This window comes from Gossypium hirsutum, chromosome A02, assembly GCF_007990345.1.
Source record: "Gossypium hirsutum isolate 1008001.06 chromosome A02, Gossypium_hirsutum_v2.1, whole genome shotgun sequence".
NCBI lineage: Eukaryota > Viridiplantae > Streptophyta > Magnoliopsida > Malvales > Malvaceae > Gossypium > Gossypium hirsutum.
This window is the reverse complement of record NC_053425.1, coordinates 81667392-81677925: the sequence shown is the minus strand read 5'-3', so window position 1 is coordinate 81677925 and position 10534 is coordinate 81667392.

Genomic DNA, 10534 nt, shown 5'->3' with positions numbered 1-10534 from the left:
GTATGCAATGTATCCCGCCGCCACCCTAAGAGTTCGATAACTTGCACAATATCAACTTGCAAGGGAGACTTTAGGAAGATTAGCCAACATTCCACTAGAAGTATATCAAGATTTGGCAGTGTAGGTGCGATTACTTGCCAACACGTGAACCATTTCTCAACCCGGAGTTGGTGACATCTCCAGATTACATGGATTGGTTCAAGCATAATGGCAAGTCGTATCTACTACCAGCTTCAGAAAGGAATAGGCAATGTCGTCTTAAGATGCCAAGACCAGGGCCCATCAATCCTAGGTCAGGAGAACATGTCGCGAGGGGATCAACATCTGCTCTAGCTCTACACGAGGACCTGCTTGCAGTGCAACCTCTCGGTCAGTATAGTTCACATATGTTTTTGTGCTAACCCAGTTTATTTTACACAAGTAACACAACACGTTCAATCTTTCCCTACATCAACCCCTTCAGCATCAATTTATTTTACACAAGCACCATAGCACGCACAATCATTCCCTGTATCAACACCTTCTCTAGGGGTATATTTCGCAGACCACCACCCACCGTATCACATTACGTGTCAATGCCGCTAGTAACACATGCACATCCAGTATGTAACGACCTGATAGTCACGGGTGCCGAAAAATACATTTTCGAGACTCCGTTTTCGTAAATCAAACTCGTAAATATTTAAATATTTACAAAGTTAGTTGTGTGGTTAATTAGGTTTTGGTTAGGTGAATTTGCATGAATTAAGAGTAATTAAGTAAAAAAACTAAATTGTATATAGGGTAAAAGTTGAATTATAGATTAAAGAAAAATTAAAGGAACCAAAGAAAAATTATGCCATTATCTTTAAGTAAAAATATATGTAAAATTTAATATATATTATAATAAAATATATTTACTTAACATTTAAGTATATATTATATAATAATAATATATTAATGTATAATAAAACAAATAAATAATGAACGAATGAATAAATGAATAAAGAAAAAGAGAAAGAAAGGTAGAAACAAAACAGAAAGAAAAGAAAGAAGGAAGAAGGAAGAAGAAAGACAAGGCTTAGGGGTTTCAAAGTTCTAAATTTAATTGGTTAGTCAATTTAGTCCCCTTTTTCTTGTAATTTTTATATTTTTAGAATCCCGGTATTAAATACTACCCGAACCATGTCAAAATTTTAGAAATTATTGAGTTTTTAAATGTTGTCTATGTTGAATAAATTTAGTATTAGGGATTAAACTAATAGATTTTTAAGCTAGAAATGAAAAAGGATTAAATTGTAGAACAAATAGTAAATTTTGTGTAATAAGGACTAAATTGTAAAAATTTTGAAATTTAGGAATTTATGTTAAAATAGGGTGTTGAATTTAGTCTAAAGTGGAATTTTCATGAAAATAAAGAATTAAATGTGAAGAATAAAAGTTAGTCTCGGTTTAAGGACTAAATTGGAAATTAGGCAATATTTGAGTAAAAATTGAAATATTCAATATGAAATTGAATTGTGTTGTATTGATGATTTTTAATTGTTTTAATTCCGTAGCTAATGTCGTACCAGAACCATCGACTAAAAAGGGAAAAGATAAAGTCGACGAAAAATAGCACGAAATTTCTGGTTTGTATTTCTATAATCCGGATCTAGTTATTAATTGTTGTATTTTGATTTAATGCTTATGGTAAGTGGTTGAGGTGAGTATTTGGCATTTTGATATTGAATTGAATTAAAGTTGATGGAAATTGATTGAATTGGTATATATATTATGATTGTATTGATTATTTGAATTGAATTGAATTCATGTGTATATGTGACTATATAAAAAATTTATATTGGATATTGGTTGTTTTTGAAATGTGAAATTAAAACCTATTAATTGTATCGGGCTGAGTCGAATATAGATGGCATGCCATAGGATTGGAAGAGTTCAGGGATTTCTTCGACTTCGAGTCGATGAGACACTGGGCATTAATTTACTACTTCGGATTAATTCGATGAGGCACTAGGTGCCAATTTACTTCGGTTTAGCCGATGAGACACTAGGGTCAAATCATTACTTCGAATTATCCGATGAGGCACTGGGTGCCAAACTAGTGTGTTTGGTTGGATTCGTGTATCCATCTGAGTCCGAGTCGTGTTAATAGGGGTAACTAATTGAAATTGCATTATGATTGATGTTAGATTATATGTGTATTATATTGTGAAAAGCTATTTATATAACAAGTATGAGAATTGAGATGTTGTGAAAAAATGAAATGTGATATGGTTATTGTAATATTTAGATTGTATATTTGTGATTTCATATCTTTTGATATTTGGATTATAGAAATACCACTAAGTTTTTACTCAGCAAACGGTTTTGTTTTCCGTGCGCAGGCTAGGTATTTAATTTTTATCGCCGATTTAGCATCCAACAACTGTCCTGAACTCAAACGTGGTGATGTTTATCCTTTTGAAATGTATCGGCATGTACCTAGGGTGTCTAATTAATAGTTATTTTGTGGATTGATTGTAAATAAGATTATAAGTTAATATTAGTTGGTTATATACATATATAAATGTGTTTGTTTTTGAAGTTTTATTATGGCATGTTAATTTGGTGTTTAAGTGTTCATAAGCTAGGTAAAATGGATTAAATTAGGTATGTTTATAATTTGGACTTGAATGAAACTTTGATAATATGATTTGATGATATAATTGTGGTACCAATGAGGGTACATTGGTTAGGTACCTAGGATCATTGTTTTGACATATTTTGGATGTGTTTGATTGTGTTTTGAATTGGTTAAATGAATGATTTTTAAGTTGCTTATTGTCTAAGATTGCAGAGAATGGTACACTTGTTGATTAAGGTACATTTTGAGTCCACACGGCCAGACACACGAGCGTGTGACTAGACCGTGTGAGACACACGGCTAGCATAGGGCATGTGAGGCCATTTCAAAAGGGCACACTGTCTGACACACGAGCGTGTGGCTTGGCCGTGTGACCCAAGTCAGAAAGTTACACGAGTATTAACACGAGCTGGGACAGACATGTGTCCCTATTTCGAATACCCACACGGCCTGAGACACAGACACTTCTCCTGACCGTGTGAGTCACACAGCCTGACCACACGGCCGTGTGAACCTTGTAGCTTTGAAAATTTTTAATATTTCAGAAAAATTCTCTGAGTTTCTGAATTAGTCCCAACTTGTTTCTATCACATATTTTGGGTCTCAAGGCTCAAATAAGGGACAATATGTATGAGTTTGATTGATTTTTACTTGAATATTATATGGTATGAAATTTTTGAAATTATATCTGTTTGATCGGTAATGCTCTAAAACCCTATTTCGGTGACGGATATGGGTTAGGAGTGTTACAATTTAGTGGTATCAGAGCTTTACAGGTTTAGTCGATTCTCGAACTAAATTGAGCTCGGAATTAAGTCTAGAGGTACATGCCATATTTTAGTCGAATTGAGTCGAGATTTAGATGCTGATATATATTTGGTTTTGTTTTATAGTTGAAATGTTGGATGATTATAATCATGATGTTGATCAAGAGATGTATATCAGAGATGATATTTCTAATGAATTAGATGAAACTGAATTGGAAACACTGAGTGTTAATCTAGTTAGTACTCAACAATCTAATGTTGAACAAGGTAATATTGGGGAAAGGGTGATTCACAATTACTTAGAGCTATTACTAATACTCTTCAGCGAGTGGCGGGAACTACATCCGCTACGACCTCTACCCCTACTATTCATCGAGCTCTGATTACAGAATTGTGCAAATAGGGTGCAACTGAATTCTTAGGATTGAAAGAAGTTGATCCTTCCACAGCTGAAATTTGGTTTGAATCTACTAAACGTATCTTGCAACAACTTGAATGTAACCCGTGTGAAAGTTTAATATATGATGTTTCTCTACTGCAAGGAGAAGCATATACTTGGTGACAGTCAGTGACGCGTCATGTATCAACAAATCAGGTAAATTGGGAATTCTTCTAAAAGGAATTTCAAAAGAAATATATTGGTGAACTATATATCGAAGACAGAAAACAAGAGTTTTTTATGTTAAAATAAGCTGAAATGTCCATGGTTGATTATGAACGAGAGTTTTCGCGACTTAGTAGGTATGCTGCTGAGTTTGTGCTGACTGAAATTGACAGTTACAAGCGATTTCTGCGTAAGTTACGCGACGAGTTACGAGTACAGTTAGTATCACACAAAATTATTGAGTTTACAGATTTGGTGGAAAGGGCAAGAATGGTGGAACAAGTTTCTGAATTAGTCCCGACTTGTTTCTATCACGTATTTTAGACCTCGAGGGCTCAAATAAGGGACAATATGTATGAGTTTGATTGATTTTGACTTGAATATTATATGATATGAAATGTTTTGAAATTATGTTTGTTTGATTGGTAATGCTCTGAAATCCTATTCCAGCGACGGATGTGGGTTAGAGGTGTTACACAGTATCATTGACAATTTCCACCTTTGATCCACAATCAGTCTATATGATACTATACAATTATCCACTGATAGTGTCGTAAACACCCTCGGCATCATTGTTCTACTAAAGTCAATCATCCTCGTAATCGCCGACTCATACAAAGGGAATGTACAATGGGCGGCTAGGACCTAGACGCAGTCAACCATGGAGGAAGGAGATGAATATGATGATCAAAATAGATGTGCATGTGAAGATGAAGACAAAGTCGGATGAGGTGTCACGCCCCATATTATTTATACTTTAAATTGTCAGTGCATGTCAAGAAATTAAAGTGGCCTAGTGGTTAAGTACGCAATTAGTTTCCTTAAGGTCTCATGTTCGAGCCCCACTCTATCACATTTTACTTAAATTTTTTGGACATAAAATCCTTGGTCAACACCCTTAGCTGTCCACCCTTTGTTGCCTTTTGGACGAGATTTCTTTCCTTTTTTATAAGTTAACCTTCCTTCATTAGCCCCCTATTCACTCCACATGTCTTCCTTTGATCCCCTTTTTCATGTCATTGTCCCATCATGTCTCCATTTTTCCTCCATTACCATACCATAGCTGTCTCATGCACCTAGACACTCCTAACTTTTGTTTTTCATTTCACTTTTCTCTCATCCTTTCTCTTTTTTTCCTCCTTCTTTAACCACCACATTTTTACTATTTTCCACCAAAATACTACCATTGGCCACCATATTCACACCAACTCACCACCATTATTAGCCAACCGAACCACCACCTTAGCACCACCACTGGACAGCCACTATTGACGTGCCGCCACCATCGTCGTCCACTATTTTTTCTCTACTTTTTTTGCTCTTCTTCTCCTCTATTTTGTAATCAATTTTCTATTCATTGAAGTATTATATTTTAAATTTAGAAAGGTTTTATTAACAACCTTTTCTAATTCACCATTTTCTTATTTTATTGTACTTGTTAGTTACAAATCCTCATGTCTAATCAAGTCACCGTGGGAGTTATAGATCCTTCTATTTTCTCGATATAACGTAAGTATTGGTAAATCTTTTGATTCCAATCTTTAATCATTTGATTCCAATCATTTCTTTTCATCTCAATCAGGTCGATTCTAACGTTAATATTTTATATGCATACGTGAAGTGATAATCATAAATCGCTCGAATCTATATTCCATATTTTGGAAGTATGCGTTATTTGGACAACCGATTAAGTAAGTATTTTCACTCAATCGCCAGTATGAAAATCTACATGAAAATGTTATTATACTGATGTGGTATTAAATTTTATCAAATCTAAGGATTCAAGGACTGATCTACTCCTTTAGAGTTGGAAAACAGAATCAATATCGTTAGGACATACGAATCCAGGTGTGGGTTTAAACTACTTAAAATCTGTGAAATTGTTTGTTAATTAAAACAATTGTATTAATATTAAATAACTGTATAAGAAATTCTAAAACGCAAAAATATGCGAATACACTATGTATTCAAAAAGATTGATAAATCTGTTAAAAAAGAGGATTCCAAGTAAGTGATTCTAAGCCTTCAGATCTGGGATGTTATGAATGCGATTTTATGTTTTGTTGTTAAATGAGATATCATGTTATTTCCTAACACTCATGTATTATGACTATATGGTGTTATGTGATAAGCCTGAAAAATAATTGTGCCAATGATTCTATTGATAATCTGATTCGCATGTTAAGCACGCTCGCTGTTTGATCCGTAATATAAGTCTGATTCACATGTAAAACATGCCTACTGAAAACTTGTTTTCTGTATACCACATCACATGCATGGGGTTGGAATTATATTGAAAGGTAGAAGTATTCTAGCAGTTTAATAATCTGCATATCCTAGTGGTTTAACCACATTATCTGGCAGTATATTTACAAATCTGGTGGCTCGACCACAATATTCTGTATATGGCAGCTTGGCTGCATTATCTGGTGGTTTGTCCACATTATTGGTGTGTTATTGGATGGACGAGTTCTGGTGAAACTCGATTGTGGTGTGTAACGGAGTTGGGTAGGAAATGTTTTCTGAAAAGTTGCATTGTTTCTGAAAAAGCTTTGCATCAACATTGCTGATATGTATATTGATATGTATATCTGTGAACTGTATTATGTTATACTTATGATTTATGTCATAAATTTTTTTGCTATATATGTTTACCCACAATAGGCTTAAAAAGCTCACCCCTTTAAATTTCTAATTTTTCAGATCATAATTGAGGTTAGGATATAGGCTCGGCTTACGGAAATGCACTCAGATATTTTCAAATAAACTATCATACTTTATGATTTGGTATTTTGGGACTGTTATTAATTATTTCGGACTGTAGCTTGGGACTTTTTATTTGGATTTTGGGTTTTTGGACGATATTGAATGATTGGATTTTTTTAAAAACTATCATCTAAGACGGTTTATAATTTTGGTAAGAAAAACTAGATTTTTCAACCTAAACGACAAACTCAGCTCACTGTTGTTATTTTAAACTCAATACTTCATTTTTCAAAACTCAAATCTATCTACTCAATTAACTATGATTCTAAATCAACAAATGAGATTTACTTATTTTTTTCTCTGCGACATTTCCTTGAAATATTACGTTTTCTGTAAATATTCAAAACTTGAGTTTTTTTCTAAGTTAATTAGTTTCTGATAAATTCTTTTCGAAGGAAGTTTATAGACACTACCTAGTTTTTCTTAAGTAAATCAAAAATCCTGATTTTAAAGGATGACGATTATCAAAAGAAAGTATTTAAATGTTTTTCTGTGCCATCAACATGGCCAATGTGGTCTTTGAGATTTAACCATAATATCTAGGTCGGGTTTAGGGGTTACATGAGGAGCCGCAACCCAAATAGTGCGACAAAACTCTAGGAGTACCCAATGCCCACCCAATTGTGGCACACATTTGAAATACAGATGATTATGTTTTTTGTGATTTTTCCCAAATTGTATACTTTGTTTTACATCTCAAATGCACACTTATTTACAATCTATGAAATAAATTTATTAAATTGGTTTGCTTTGTACCATATTGTATGGTGAGTTCCAATTTTTTTTTAATTTCTATTACTTTTTCATTTAAGTTTTTCTCCGTCCATTTGTTAATTACAATATTTTCAAAAAGCAAAGACTTGCTGAAATGGTACAAGAAAAGAATAAAAATTTGTCTTGCATATTGTAATATATTTGACTTCAATAATTAATATTAACTTACAATTTATAGAAAAAATTAATGAATAAATGAATAAGTTAATGTTTACCAATGAATTAGTTCGTGTTTTAATTAGTTCTTCTCCTCGATGCTCTCGGGAGGTGTGGACATGTTTGTTGGGAAGTGTGCTCATATTTTAGTAAACATGTAACTATTTTCTATTTGTTTGAATAATGAATAAATAAATAAAGTTCATTTTACATTTCACTTTTATATCTTTTGCATTTTTTGTCTTTCATATTTTGCATGCATAGCGAAATTGTGACAAGAAAATATTAGTTTATTGATTGTCTAAGTTCAAACTGAAGATAAGTGGCATTGCAAGAACGTTTACATTACGAGAAAGATAACTTACTTCAATAGATAATCTAAATAAGTCTGTAATCTCGTAAAAGAACCAAAGTGAGCATTTGATTCAAATACTGAGAAGAAATATTATGTCATCTACAATTCTAACTGGGGAGATGACTATCTTGGCTATCAAAGCTGTTGACTCCATGGGTAGAGACATAGATGTATTCATTGGTAGAATGATAAATTGAACTAGACCCAAGATGAATTAATTCTGAATCCGTTTGTGAATTAATTCACTTGTGGCATTCAGGGTGTGATTTATCTAAATCTTGAGTTAGTCATTAACCATGCGTATGCAACTCATGTGCTTTCATATAAGTGGGGACTTATGCTCTAAACATGATCGAGCCCATAGCTAGTATGTTGGGTACATGACTTGTGTATGGTATGACTTTGTTAGCAACCTTAGAATTCATAGTTCAATTAAAGAGTTAATGATATTCTCTCATTGGCATTGTGTGGATTGATAAATATAGAATGTGGCCAGGGGTTGCTTATTCTCGAAAAAGCAATTTATCACAATCATTTGTTGACAGTGGTCATATTAATCATTAAGAAGACAGAATGGTGAAAATAAGATAAAATAGGATTGTATTGAATGAACGGATTTAACTCAAAGGAAATAAGGATATGATATGCGGGTAACACACACATGACGAGGTCATTGGAGAAAACAGTTAGATGAATTGTTTTCATAAAGAGTATACAATAAAGAGTTTTCAGTCATAATACTTCTTGTGGACTGACTCCATTATTAAGTAATTTCGAATTACCAGAACGACGCTTCTGGACATAATTACAATTACTAGAGCCTAATTGTATATGTTCGATTGTTCCCTCTGCTATCTCAACAAAAGCTCGATTGAACTGCATTTGAATTGGAAGAAAATTCTACGACTTTGGAAATAATTTAATAAAGTCAATTTATTCGATGTGAAATTAAATTAGGTGGTCGTGACAATTGTTCAACTAGAGAATTTGATTAAAGAATTTTCTTGAAATATTAATTTGGAAAATCTAAGTAATTTTTGGGAAAATTAAATTTTGATCAAGTAAAATTAAATTAATCAAATTAATTAAAATTAATATGATATTTTTGGAAATTAATTTTCAAGTCAGACAATTGGCCTAATAGGTAATTGAACTTGAAAATTGGACTTAAGATCGTAAATTGGGTCGAGAGCCCAAAACCGAGACCAAGACCCAAAAACTGGTCGAATTGGATCGGGTATGTAAAACAGAACCGACAGTCTAACCGATGGTTAGACCAAATTGGTTGGGTTGTCACTAACCCGGACCAAACCGGTGGTAGCTGAACTGGCTCGGGATGCCATAAGGGTGTCACACCTGTAGCACCAGATACGACGATGCCGATGGCTGGGACGGTGGTGTCCTGGTGGCCGACAACAATTGCCCTGTGGTGGTTGAGCAGTGGAAAAGTTACACTCCTATTAGGACTCTACCAGAGAATTTGATTTCAGATTAACTATTCCAAAAGTAATATTATTTTAATAGTTTAATATTAAATTAAATTTAATACTTATCTTAATAATATTTTATTTAATTAATATTAAATTAATTATCTTAATATTAAATATTTATGTTATAGATAAACTGTAATGACCCAAAATTTATGAGTATCAGAAATCGAGTTTCTGGCCTACTATTTCAGAAAATTGGGTTGGTAAATATTTATTAAAAATATTTACGAATGTTAGTTGAGTGATTAATTAGATTTTGGCTAGGTGAATTAACGTAAATTAAAGTTAATTTAGTGTAAGGACTAGATTGAATATAGTGTAAAAGTTTAATTATAAACTAAAGAAAAGTGAAGGGACTAAATTAGTAAATAACCTATAAAAAGGAATAATGCCAAATGTATGGAAAATATTATTCCATGTGTATGTATAATATACATATATTATATACTTAGTATTTAGGAAATTAATATAATAATATATTAATATAATATAATATAATAATAAAATAAAGCATATAATAAAACATAAAAGAAAGAAAATCAAGAAAAAGAAACAGAAGCAATTCGAAAGTGGGAAGGAAGAAAAAGGAAAGAAAAAGAAAAGGGAAATTTAGGGTTTTGAAGCTTTAAGCTTAATTTGGTATGTCAATTAAGTCTCTTTCTTTATAATTTTGATGTTTTCGGAGTCCTAGGGGAAAATATTACTTGATTTAAGTGGAAATTTTGAAACTTAATAGATATTTAGATATGGGTTATGTTGAAAAATTTGTTGAATTAGGGATTTAATTGAATAAATATCAAGTTAGAATTGATTAAGGGATTAAATTGTAAAGGAAGCTATAAGTTTTATGTTTGATGGACTAAATTGAAAGAAACTTGAAACTAGGGTTTTACCATGGATATCTAATGTTTAAAGTGAATATGATAGGAAATTGAATAGTAATGAAGTATGAATTGAGTGATAAAAGTAAAAGTGTTAATTAGGATTAAATTGAAAATTGAGGTTTGAATTGAATAG